Source organism: Tenrec ecaudatus, chromosome 6, assembly GCF_050624435.1.
Source record: "Tenrec ecaudatus isolate mTenEca1 chromosome 6, mTenEca1.hap1, whole genome shotgun sequence".
Taxonomy (NCBI): Eukaryota; Metazoa; Chordata; class Mammalia; order Afrosoricida; family Tenrecidae; genus Tenrec; species Tenrec ecaudatus.
Window position 1 is genome coordinate 28014930 of NC_134535.1, and position 14117 is coordinate 28029046.

General features: G+C 43.1%; 1 pseudogene; it reads left to right on the forward strand.

The window, feature by feature from the left end:
• Window positions 1-13757: 13757 nt before the first annotated feature.
• Window positions 13758-13880, forward strand: LOC142452121 (U8 small nucleolar RNA; annotated as a pseudogene).
• The last annotated feature ends 237 nt before the right edge of the window (window positions 13881-14117 follow it).

The following is a 14117-nucleotide window of genomic DNA, read 5'->3' on the forward strand; positions in this document are numbered from 1 at the left end:
TCCGCATGAGCACAATGAAGTGTTCCGGAATTCCCAGTCTTCTTTATTTTTATTTTTTTAATTTGTTTTTGTTAAATCATTTTATTGGGGCTCATACAATTCTTATCATAATCCATACATATATCCATTGTGTCAAACACATTTGTACATTTGTTGCCATCATCATTCTCAAAACATTTGCCTTCCACCCGAGTCCTTAATATCTGCTGCTCAATTCCCCCCTCCCTCCCCACTCCCCCTACCTCATGAACCCTTCATCATTCATAAGTTATTATTTTGTCATATGTTACATTGTCTGACATCTCCCCCCGCCTTCTTCTCTGCTGTTCATCCCCCCAGGGAGGAGGCTATACCTAGATTCTTATAATCAGTTCCCCCTTTCTATCCCACATTCTCTCCACCCTCCAGGCATCACCACTCTCACCACTGGTCCTGAAGGAGTCATCTGTCCTGGATTCCCTGTGTTTCCAATTGCTATCTGTACCTATGTACATCCTCTGGTCTAGCCAGATTTGTAAGGTAGAATTGGGATCATGATAGTGGGGGGAGGACGCATTTAAGAACTAGAGGAAAGTTATATGCTTCATCATTGCTACCCTGCACCCTGACTGGCTCATCTCCTCCCCACCACCCTTCAGTAAGGGGTGTCCGGTTGGCTACCAATGGGCTTTGAGTCTCCACTCTGCACTCACCCACATTTTCAATGATATGATTTTTTGTTCCTTGATGCTTGATACCTGATCCCTTCGACAGCTCGTGCTCACACAGGCTGGTGTGTTTCTTCCATGTGGGCTTTGTTGCTTCTGAACTAGATGGCCACTTGTTTATCTTTGAGCCTTTAAGACCCCAGATGCTATATCTTTTGATAGCTTGGCTCCATCAGCTTTCTTCACCACCTTTGCTTATGCACACGTTTGTCTTCATTGATCGTATCAGGGAGGTGGGCACCCATTGATATGATTTTTAGTTCTTTGATGTCTGATAACTGGTCCCTTCTGCACCTTGTGGTCAGACAGGCTGGTGTGCTTCTTCCATGTGGGCTTTGATGCTTCTCAGTTAGATAGCCTCTTGTTTATCTTCAAGTCTTTAAGACCCCAGGTGCTATATCTTTTGATAACTATATCTTTTGCTATATCTTTTGTCAGCTTTCTTCACCACATTTGCTTATGCACACATTTTCTTCATTTCTCCTTATTTAAAAAAATCATTTTATTAGGGGCTCATACAACTCTTATTACAATCTATATATACATCAATTGTGTAAAGCACATTTGTACATTCGTTGCCCTCATTCTCCCCAATCTTCTTAAGGCTATTCATAGTTTGTTATGATCCACACAGTCAAATGCCTTTGCATAGTTACTGAAACACATATAAACATCTTCCTGGTATTTTCTGCTTTCAGTCAAGGTTCATCCTGCATCAGTCATGATATCCCTTGTTCCAGGTCCTCTTCTGAATCCAGCCTGAAACAGGAAGCTCCCTGTCAATGTACTGCTGCGACTGTTGGATGATCGATCTACAGCAAAAATTTCCTTTCCTGGGCTGTCAATGATATTGTCCTATAATTGTGCATTCTGGTGGGTCACCTTCTTTAGAATGGGCACAAATGGGGATCTCTTCCATTCCGTTGGCTAAGTCACCATCTCACAGATTTCCTGGCATAGAAGAGTCAGCGCTTTCAGTGCTTCATCAGCTTGTTGAAACATTTTAATTGGTCTTCCATCAATCCTCGCAGCCTTGATTTTGGCTTATGACTTCAGTGCAGCCTAAACTTTTCCCTTTATTACCCATGGTTCTTGCTCCTGAAACGAACTCAAAAGCAGTGAGTAATCCATTCCTAAATCCTAAAATAATAATAATTTATTAGGGAGGTATATATGTGGAAGGTCCATATATACATATGTGTGTGGAAAGTCTCTCTCTATATATAAGATAAATATGAGATGGGCAGCAAACTAATATAATTCTCTGCCCCTCTCAGTGGGAGGCAAGTTTTGGGGTGAACAAAGCAGGCTACATGCCATGACCTCAGACGTACAAGGCCACTCATGCAGATGTTACAGAAAAATGATGTAGCAACTGGAACTGAGCTAGCAGAAATCAACCTAGAAACGCCTGTTTTCATTCCAGTTCACTCTTTCATACTGGCTCTTACAATCTGGCAGTTCACACCCCCCCGGCCCCCACCACCACTTTCATAAGATTCCTGAGGGCACTAAGGGGCAGTTTTGTAACTGCCTAAGTAGAGACAGACCGTGTTGCCGTACTTGGAGGCAAGACCACAGGAGCAATTTAGACAAACACACCAGAGGCACCCTGTGCCCAGGAAAAGCTCAAAATCAAGAACCAAACCCTCTGCCACTGAGTCCATGTTGACTCCTGGTGAGCGTGCAGGGCACAGTTGAACTGCACTTGGGGGTTTTGGAGACTGCCACTCTTTACAGGAGTAGAAAGTCTACACTTTCTTCTCTGGTGCAACTGGTGGTTTCGAAGCGCAGACCTTGGAGCGAGCAGCCCAATGCATAGCCTCTGTACCACCAGGGCTCTCGATGACAAGACCAAGACCAAGCAAAACCTTTACCACGGAGAAAGAAAGGAGGAAATCAGGCATCCATGGTCTCTGTACTTCTTTATATGCAAAGTGTTCTCAGGCATGGGAACCATTGTGAGAATGGCACCGGCCTGGGCAGTGTTTCATTCTGTTGTGCTTAAGTTGGTTGTGGGTCGGAACAGGCTCAGTGACGGCTAGCAGCAATAACAAATCAATAGTATTCTCATGGTTGTCTGGTTTAAAGGTACAATATTCCATCTTTCTCATGGCCACCGAGACCATTTCAACTGACAGCGACCCTACAGGACTAGACAGAACTGCCCCTGAGGTCTCTGAGGCGGTAACTCTTTAAGGGAGTAGAAAGTCCTTCTCCTGGTGGTTTCAAACTGCTCCGTCTTTACTATGGCACCCCCCCTCCCCCGACACCTTGAGGAGCTGTTAGAATGCCTAGAGCCATTCAGGTCTGAAGGAGGACCTTCTTCATTTAGATAGTTTGGGTAGCTAATGTTGTGGAAAGAGACACAAAGCACTGCAGGGAGGTAACAAACGTGTTTATATAGAAAGCAAGTCATGCATGGCTTTAGACCAGATTCAGTTCTGCACCCACCCCTCTCAGTGGCAGACAGGGGTTTTTATGGCTATGACATACAAAAGTGGCTACGTTCAAGGACTTCGGACTTACAAGGCCACTCTGGCAGAAGGTACATGAGAATGAATTATTAGTCAGCAGTGAGCTAGCAGAATTCAAAGGGTGACCATGGTTAGCCTTGAAAAGTTTCATTCCCTGTCAGCATCATTTCTGCTGGATTCTCTTGGTCTTATAGATGAACCTTGATTCAGTGTGGGAGAGAATCGTACACAGGTGTAAATACTAGCAGACAGGGGTTATGGGGCTGTGCAGGAGACTGAGTACTACACATCCAATTAAATATCCTTAGGCAATCAAGGGTTCATGAGGGAGGGGGAGCGGGAAGGGGAGGAAATAATGAGGAGCTGATGCCAGGGGCTTAAGTGGAGAGCAAATGTTTTGAGAATGATGAAGGCAATGAATGTACAAATGTGCTTTACACAATTGATGTATGCATGGATTGTGATAAGAGTTGTATGAGCCCCTAATAAAGTGATTTTTTAATAAATAAATATCCTTAGGCTGTAGCTCCATACGTGTTCCCCAGATGCCTGTCCATATAAATCCTGCAGATCTTATCCTTGCGCTCTGTGGAGTGAGGGCCAGAAGTAATGAGAGGTATCGGGGATAGGTCTTGAATAGAATGAGCAACTCTTGTAAGGCTGAGCCTATTCACGAGTTGTATAGGTAAGGATTGTACAACTTCCTCAGACAAGCAAGGAAGGACTTTTTATGGCAAAGGAGACTTGGTAGAATTTAGGGTTAAATATTCACAGCCTCATCAGAATCTGCCTATTTGAGGACAAGTAAAATAGTATTGCTACTGTGTTTCCATTTCATACCTGCATGGGCTTTTCCAAACAAACAGGTGTGAACATGTCCATGCAACCCGTGGATGGTTGGGGACAAGTTCCCTGCGTAACATACTTGTCTCAGTGTCATCCTGGTGCCTTCCAACTGAAACGGTGGTGTGTTAGTCCAGGTTGACTAGGGGGACAAATTCATGGACACTCACATGGGCATAAGAAAGAGCTTTATATAAAAAGAATAATTGTATATTAAGAAAATATCCAAGCCCAGTCCAGATCAAGTCCATAAGACTGCTATTAGCTCATATGTCTGATACCAATCTATAAATTCCTCTTCAGACTCACACAGCACATGCAATGATGCCAAATGTAGAAAGATCACAGGCCAGTGGGCGGAAAGTCTTGCAGATCCAATGGCGATGGAAGCATCTCAGCACTGGCGTGGGTCTCTACGTGGCTCCTCCAGCTCCAGGATTCTGGCTCCATGTGGCTTGTCAACAGGAATGCATCATAGAGAGAATGGGCCTGGCCTCCAGTGAGCTATTTATCTCCGTAGTGCCTCCAAATGCGGTCATCAAGGTACGACCTGATTGACAGGCTAACCTCCATCCCTTCACTCTTAATAGTCTCAAGTTTGCACCAGATTAAGCAACTACCGCAGGTGGCTTCTGGGGGGATCTGCTAGGACAGGGAAAGTTGAGGCAAAGAAGTAATCTCAGAAGTCTATGGTAAGTGTTTTTGGAGAGCCCCAAGGTTAATTTTGTTAGATTTTTTCAAAAGAGAGAACGATCATGGGTGGGTGGGTGGGGATTATTATGGGGGGGGGGGTCTTTTAAAAGTTGAAAATTGCACTGATTAAGAAAAGTTGTGCCAATATTTTTTCCTTTCTCTTTATAACATTGCTCGGGGTAGCAAAGGTTGTCTTACAAGAATCTCATTGAGGATCCTTAGTCCATCTCCCTCTGCAGCTCTCTTCATATCCCTTCAACTTCTGTTTGTTCCCCCCAACTCAGAGGAGTTGTAAAAAGAGCATGATTTGAATCACGTGAGGATGCCAAGCTGCCTTCTGGCTGCGTTGGACATGGAGCGTGCAGACAGACTTCTTCAGGGAAAGGGTAGCGAGGGGGAACTGCTGCCTCCAGAAGCTGCAGACATAGGAGGAGGAGGTGCTGAGAAAGAGTAGCTTTGATCTTGTTGTTTTATTTCATAAGGTTTCTATTACTTTGTAGCAATAATGTTGACAAGCTTGTATGTCCTCATCCCAATTTTTCTGCTTGATAGATGCCCTAGCATTAACATGAAGTTTTACAAAATGGGAGATGAAACTTGGGGTTGGTTCTTTGAAATTGCATCTCGACAACTATAGGAAATAAGCACTTCTGTTACTGCCAGTTATATAGATTTTCTCATTTCCTCTCTGACATTGAGGTGGGAATTTAAAACCCGAAACTCATCCCTGCCCTGTCCCCCACTTTCCCAACATATTTAGAAGAAACTAACCAGCTACATCACTCTCCCTTGCTGTTGTTCATAGGTGCTGTTGAATCCGTTCTGCCCACAGCCACCCCGTGCCCAGCAGAATGAAACATTCCACAGCCCTACACCGTCCTCTCAGTGGTTCCTATGCTTGAGCGCTCTGTTGTGTCCACTCTGTCAATCCATCTCCTTGAGGCCTTCTTCTCCTTCCCTGCCCGTGCACTCCACCAAACATGGGGTCCTTCTCCAGGGACTGGTCTCTCCTGAAAACATGTCCAAAGTACGTAAGATGAAGTCTCGCCATCCTGGGCTCCAAAGAGCTGGCTGGCCATGCTTCTTCCGAGACATATCGGTCTGGCCTTTTAGCAGTCCATGGCACTTTCAATATTCTTCTCTAGCACCACAATTCAAATATATGAATTCTTCCCCTTATTCCCAATTCACTTTCTTTTCTTTTATCATTTTATTGGGGGCTCATACAACTCTTATCACAATCCATACATCCATCCATTGTGTGTCAAGCACATTTGTATATTTGTTGCCCTCATCATTCTCAAAACATTTGCTTTCTACTTGAGTCCTTGGTATCAGCTCCTCAGTTTTCCTCTCTCTCCCTACTCCCCCCTCCCTCATTAACCCTTGATAATTTATAAATTATTATTATTTTGTCATATCTTTTTTTAAAATCATTTTATTGGGGGCTCATACATTCTTATCACAATCCATACATCCATCCATTGTGTCAAGCACATTTGTACATTTGTTGACATCATACTTGATAAAACATTTGCTTTCTGCTTGAGCCCTTGATATCGGCTCCTCATTTTTTCCCCTCCCTCATGAATCCTTGATAATTTATAAAAAATATTTTCATGTCTTACACTGACCCATTTTTCTGTTGTCCATCCCCCTGGGAGGGGGTTATATGTAGATCATTGTGATTGGTTCCCCCTTTCTCCTCTCACCATCCCCTTCCCCTCCTGGTATGGCTACTGTCATTATTGGTCTTGAGGGGTTTATCTGTCCTGGATTCCCTGTGTTTCCAGCTCTTTTTTTTTTAAAAAATCATTTGATTAGGGGCTAATACAACTCTTATCACAATCCATACATAAATCAATTGTGTAAAGCACATTTGTACATTCATTGCCCTCATCATTCTCAAAACATTTGCTCTCCACTTAAGTCCCTGGCATCAGCTCCTCATTATTTCCCCTCCCTCCCCACTGACCACCCCCTCATGAATGCTTGATAATTTATAAATTATTATTATTTTGTCATATCTTACACTGTCTGGCATCTTCCTTCACCCACTTTTCTGTTGTCCATCCCACAGCGAGGAGGTTATATGTAGATCCTTGTAATTGGTTCCCCCTTTTTACCCCACCTTTCTTCTACCCTTCCCCATCGCTCCTCTCAACACTAGTCCTAAAGGGTTCATCTGTTCTGGATTCCCTGTGTTTCCAGTTCCTATCTGTACCAGTGTACATGCTCTGGTGTAGCCAGATTTGTAAGGTAGAATTGGGATCATGATAGTGGGGGAGAGGAAGCAATTAAGAACTAGAGGAAAGTTATGTTTCATCATTGCTACACTACACCCTGACTGGCTCGACTCCTCCCCGTGACCCTTGTGTAAAAGGATGTCCAGGTGCCTACAGATGGGCTTTGGGTCCCCACTCCACACTGTCCCCTCATTCACAACCATATGATTTTTTGTTCATTGATCCCTAATACCTAATCCCTTCGACACCTCATGATCACACAGGCTGTCGTGCTTCTTCCATGTGGGCTTTTTTGCTTCTTAGCTAGATGGCCGCTTGTTTATCTTCAAGACTTTAATACCCCAGATGCTATATCTTTTGATAGCTGGACACCATCTGCTTTCTTCACCATGTTTGCTTATGCACATATTTTTCTCCAGTGGTTGTGTTGGGAAGGTGAGCATCATGGAATGCCAATTTAATAGAACAATGTTCTTACAGTGAGGGAGTACTTGAGTGGAGTTCCAATGTCCATCTGCTACCTTAATACTAAACCTATAAATATGTGTACATAGACCTATTTCTCCATCATCATATATAAATATATTTACATATGTGCATGACTGTATTTAGACCTCTATAAATGCCCTTTGCCTCCTAGTTCTTTCCTCTATTTCCTTTTACTTTCCTCTTATTCCACTATCATGCTCAGCCTTCATTTGGGTTTCAGTAATTCCTCTCAGTTACATTTCCCTTAATCAATCCCTACCAGGCCTCTTACACTCTCCTTGCCACTGATTTTGGATCACTTGCTGTCCCTTTGTCCCTGGGTTGGTTAATACCACTTCCTTTTCCCCACCTCCCTCTCTCCCATGGCCCCCCTGGAACCATTGATCTGGTTGTTTTCTCCTCCAGATTGTTTATCCAGCCTATCTTATCTAGATAGACCTTCCAATTCACTTTCAAATTTGTCAGTTGCTACCCTAATGTTCACGAAAATATTCTATAAAATTATCTACTTAGTCACTCCAAGCCTTGCTTTTTATAAGCACTTAATTAGTGGTGTCTACAGAGAATAACTTAAGAGACAGGCTTATTAATGCATTGCCTTACTCATTGGCAATAGTTCATTAATGACTTTAATCAAATCAGAGAGCAAATTCAGAAACAAATCAGAGATCCCGATTTTGATGGTTAGAGTCTATGCCAACTGGACATTCCTGGGTGAAGGTAGGGGTGGAGCCCAAACTATCAATCAAGTCACAGCCTGATGATACCTATTTGCAGGTGGGGCCTTTGTATGAAAGAGATACTGAGCAAAGGCAAGTTCTCTATCTCTGGAGCTGGACCCCAGTCTAGTTGCTCAGTCTCCTGCTGTTGCATCACCTGCCAATCGTAGCAGCCATCAGCACAGCACCACCAGTGAATTTACTCAACTGACCTCATGGTCATTTACCTCTGTACTCACCAGCTGTGCCCTGCCTGCTTCGTCATCCTGCTTCCGGTTTATCACCTGGCACGACTACACGAGTTAGGGGAAGCCTGACTTGAACTAGTCTGGACTTACCTACTTCTATAACTGAGTAAGGTATTTCTCAATATGAATTTTCTATATGCAAACTCATACAAGTGTCACTGGTTTTGCTTCTCTAGAGATGCCAACAAAATATGCCATTCTTACGGCCTGTTCTCTTGAAATGGAGTCCAGTACCGCCGAATCAGTTATGGTTTGACCAGAGAAGCACAAACAATGCAAGCCGAATGCAATAAGAGGTGCATTATAGCGATTAGGTCTATGAGCCTGATAGTGCTGTAAATCAAGGACTTACCTTCAGGAAAGGAAGCTGGATGGGAGTGGAGTGAGAAAGGACACACTCTAACCCACAGAGACAAACTAGATCCTATGCGGACAAACCAGATGTGTGTTGCTCTATCAGCTCCCCCTGCAACTTCAAAAGCGCAGAACCATGAAAAACTGAAGAAGCTCCAGGAGACACGGAAGGAGCCGCAGATCTGGCTTCGGCTCACGCCAGCAAAGCGAGGCAGCGGCTGAGCCGCAACCAGCATGAGCTGCCACTGGGCCTGGCATCGTCTCCTGACCTTCAGAGTCCAATGGCGCACTTTCCCTTTCCAAATATCGTGGTCACTACAAACCAAGGACCATATCTGGGATAGCAAGAAAATGTGGGTTATTTGGCAGCACCAGAAGAATAGGACATTCCACTGGAACTTTCCCACAGGCGGTTGCAAACTTAGAGCTAGAAGTCAAGGATAATTTTTAGACTTAAGGACCATCCTTAGCCTAGGAGAATCACACAAAGATCCTTAAATAATTTGGGGGCCATGCCTCTCATAGAAATCTGTGTCCAATTGATTTCTAAAGCCCACCTTTGCAACAACTTCTTTCACATCTGCCCTAAGGGAGAACAAAAGCAGTGTCCACTGCCGCCACAGCTATAGGAAGCTCGAGCCCTCCTGGCTAAGAATCATATTTGCTTGCCTTTATATGTGCCCATCTGTCTTGGTGATCTAGTACTGCTATAACAGAAATATCACAAGTGGGTGACTTTAACAAACATGCATTTATTGTTCACAGTTTAAAAGACTAGGTGCCCACATTCCACGTGCCAGCATTCTCTCTGCACTGGTACTGGAGAAAGGCACTTGTCTCTGAGTTTCTGCTCCTGGGAAATCTTCATTGGTTTTGCATCTCTTTCTCCCCAGCTCTTGGAGGTTTTTAGTGTAGGGGCTTGGGTCCCCCAACTCATCTTCCATGGTGGTTCATCTCTGCTAGCTTGTTTTCTCTTTTATATCTCAGCCCAGTCCTGTGGATTGTATCCTGCCCCATTGACATCATAGAGGTTACTATTTCCAACACACCACAAAATAGCAGATAATTACCCAATACTGGGAATCATGACCCGGTGAAGTTGACATATAATTTTTTGCAGGGGGCACAATTTGATTCATGACATTGTTACAATAAATAAAAGTGGGAGAAATATGTCTATTTGTATTTAAAGTGAGAGAGAGAGAGAGAGAGAGAGAGAGAGAGAGAGAGAGAGAGAGAGAGAGAGAGAGAATGAACTACATGGGCCACGTGGGATAAAGAATTAAGCTTTACCCAAAGTAAGGTGACCTTTATCCTTGGTTCCTGAGAAATAACCCTTGGGGTAATTGGGGTGACTTGGTCTGGGACATCCAGGCCACACCTGAGGATCTGTGTTGGTAAGTGATGGCTGGTGAAACAGAGAGAAAGACACTGAGCATCTTCCAGAGGCACAACTTAGGCTCTGGTGAAGGGTGGATCAGTGAAAGACCAGAATAGGAAGGCTCAGAGAGCAAACTTCCAGGCAAGCTGGCCTTAGGAAGGAAGCGTGAAGCATATGGAAGTTCTGCCCGAGGACTCCCTCCCAGACCTCACCCATGCATCTCCTCCTTGTGATGATCTTAATTTGTGTCCTTTGGGCAATGGTTCTCAACCATCCTAATGCTGCAACCCTTTAATACAGTTCCTCATGGTGTGGTGGCCCCCCCAACCATAAAATTATTTTCTTTTTTTTAAAACCATTTTATTGGGGGCTCATACAACTCTTTTCACAATCCGTACATACATCAATTGTGTCAAGCATATTTGTTCATTCGTTGCCCTCATCATTCTCAAAACATTTGCTCTCCACTTAAGCCCCCTGCATCAGCTCCTCATTTTGCCCCCTCCCTCCTTGTTCCCCCCTCTTTCATGAACCCTTGAAAATCTATAAATTATTATTTTGTCATATCTTACACTGTCCGACGTCTCCCTTCATCCACTTTTCTGTTGTCCATCCCCCAGGGAGGAGGTTATATGTAGATCCTTGTAATCGGTTCCCCCTTTCTACCCCACCCTTCCTCCACCATCCCGGTGTTGCCACTCTCACCACTGGCCTGAAGGGATCATCTGTCCTGCATTCCCTGTGTTGCCAGCTCCTATCTGTACCAGTGTATATCCTCTGGTCTAGCCAGATTTGTAAGGTAGAATTGGGATCATGGTAGGGAAGGGGCGGGAGGAGCATTTAAGAACTAGAAGAAAGTTGTATGTTTCCTCGTTGCTGCACTGCACCCACATAAAATTATTTTCGTTGCTAACTCATCACTGTAATTTTGCTACTGTTATTAATCCGGCGACCCCTGTGAAAGGGTCATTCGACCCCCAAGGGGTCATGACACACAGGTTGAGAACCACTGCCTTTGGGTATAATAATCCTATACTCATTAGGACTGTCTGGAGCTCTTTGAGTCATCTCAGTGAAGTGAGCCCAAAGGCTGAAAGCAAGGGCTTGTGAGGGCTCCCAGACCTGTTTCAATCTCCTATTTGGGCATCTAAAGAATGGTGTTCTTTTCACCAGTGAGTTTGTTCGGCTCTAGCTTTGGTTGGTAGGATCAGAAAGAGAATGTGTCTTGTGAGCAGCAGGTGTTAATGGGTAACCAGTCCGAATTTTTCTCAACTTTACTTCCTTTCTACCAGTCTCTTAACTGGTCTCTAACTGATTCAGTGGCTTCTGATAATCTCGTGAGCCTGGTACACACTAGCTGATCTCTCATGCTCATAATTGCCTGTGTCTTGGTTAAATAAGAATCGCTCTTGATAAAATTGAAGTCTGGGGACTTTTTCCCATAGCACACCTCAATGGTTAATATACACACAGGTACCTAATTATATAATTGTTATGGAGTCCCTCAATGCCAGCATGCTCCTTAGAGGCAAGGACGGTAAGACTTCATTTTATATACTTTGGATGTGTTGTTAGGAAAGACCTGGAGAAGGACATCATGTTTGGTAAAGTGGAGGGACAGTGAAAAAGTGGAAGGCCCTTGTGGTATTTGCATAATCTGGTGTCAAATTGAGACTATTAAGAGCGAATGGGTGGAGTTTAGCATGTCAATCAGGTTGCAGCTTGATGACCTCATTTGGAGATAAATAGCTCACTGGTGGCCAGACCCACACACTCTCTCTGCTTGTCTCCCTGCAAGACGTTCGTTTTGACAAGCCACATAGAGTTACACTGATGGAGCCAGAGCCGGGAGCTGGAGGAGCCACATGGAGACCCACGCTAGTGCTGAGATGCTTACAATGCCACTGGATCCACAAGACTTTCTACCACTGGCCTGTAATCTTCCTGCATTCTGTGTCATTGCATGTGTTGCTTGAATCTTAAGAGGAATTTGTAGACTGTTGTCAAACATATGGGCTAATATCAAACTTATGGACTTGATCTGGACTGAACTGGGATGTTTTCTTAATATACAATTACTCTTTGATATAAAGTTCTCTCTTACACACATATGAGTGTCTCTGGTTTCATAATCGAGTTAATCTTGCATCAGAGACGGCATCTAAGGACAAGAGATTCCTATTTGTAGGGAATCTGCCTTACAAAATTGAAGAACTCACTGGGAAGAACACTTTTTGGAGTGTGGAAATAGTGTAGCTGCGAGAAATTTTGAGACACCAAGTGAATGGAATCAGCAAAGGGTTTAGCTCTGTACTCTGAGACTACTGTTCATCTTGCTCTGAAATTAAATGATTCGGAACTAGTGGTAACAACACTTTTAATCTTGCATTCTGTCAATAAAGAAAAATTAAAGCAACAAAATTGAAACCCAGACTTGAAGAACATCAGTACCCTAGCAGGCACTTAATGTTGCTTCAGAACATGCACAAGGATCCTCTAAAGGTTTATTTAAAGAGGAGCTGATTCCAAGGACTCAAGTAGAAAGAAAATGTTTTGAACATGTTGATGGCAACATACTGGTATGTCCACGTGTACTTAATACCATTGAAGGATGGATTGTCATAAAATTTGTAAAAAGCCCCCCAATAAAATGATTAATAATAAAAAATTAAAATAAACCTTTATTTATTGGAGAAAAGGCAGATTTGGCTACAAAGAAAAAGAAAGGACAAAACAGAAGGGGACAACCTAGGAGACATGAAAAAGAAGGAGTGAGCTACAGGGATCAAGCGCAGGGACCCACACGCTCAGTTTCAAATTTTTATGGATCCACATGTGGCACTCGGAAACTTCCCTAGTCTTAATCATTCAAATTGTAATATGGCCTTTGAAGCTTAGCTTTAAGTTGTGGGTTAAGTGTAACTACTGAGGGTAAAAGAGATGATGTCAGGCTTAGTGTGAACATTTAGAATTTAATGTTAGAAAACTATAATTAGCAGTTTAGCTATTTTAGAAATAGTCTCCATGTAACTGAATTTTAAAAATGATTAACCGGAAAGAAAAATAAAACCATGTACAACTCTTAATAAAATGAAACAAAATAGTGGTATTTTTCCATGAAGTTTTTAAAGTTCTTTTGTACAAGAATCCTGGGAGAAAGATGGGGTTTTCTGTGCTGGTAAACAATTACAGTCTCGAAAACTTGCAAGGCATTCCACTCTGGATTTTAGGGTCACTGATGAGCCGGCATCCACTTGAGAAGAGTGAGTTTGGCTTCTTTGGTCTTTGGGACAAGGATGTACCACAATTGTGAGTGTCATTCAGCAGTCGTCACACTAGGAGAGGTTAGGGATCACTTACAGATGGCAACGATAAATGTGTTTGGAACATTTCTGTACTGGAGGGTCCCACTCCAGCCATGAGAAGTAACTTGATGTGTTTCCCACAGATCATCTCATTGGAAACAATGAAGGCACTCTGATGAACATTCTCAAAAGTTACCAGTGAGATGGTCCTGGAAAAAATAGGTCAATCTATTCTCTGTAACTCTTAGCCCAAAACTTTAAAAATGCAGCCGTCATCTATAAAAAATTATGTTGATCGTCAGTAAGGTTAATCCTTACCTGTTCCTCCTCTTGGAGAACAGAGATAAAATGATGATCGGAGCTCTCATGATATGTGATTAGTGTCTCCTTGTGAAAAAAAATTATGTTGACTTTGGATTTAAAGTCAATTTAAAGCAGAGTCAGGACTGTCAGCTGGATCGTGTCTGCGCAAAAGCCGCTCCTAGTCCAAAGGCTAACATACGCTTCCCTGGTGGCTCTGGTAAGCATTTGGAGTATCAGCAAATGTCAATCAAAGGCTGAAGTACAAGGTACAGCACTAGGTTTTCCCGTTTAATTTTTTTTAATTATCATTTAAAAATAATAACTTCAAATATACAGAAAAATTGTAAGAATA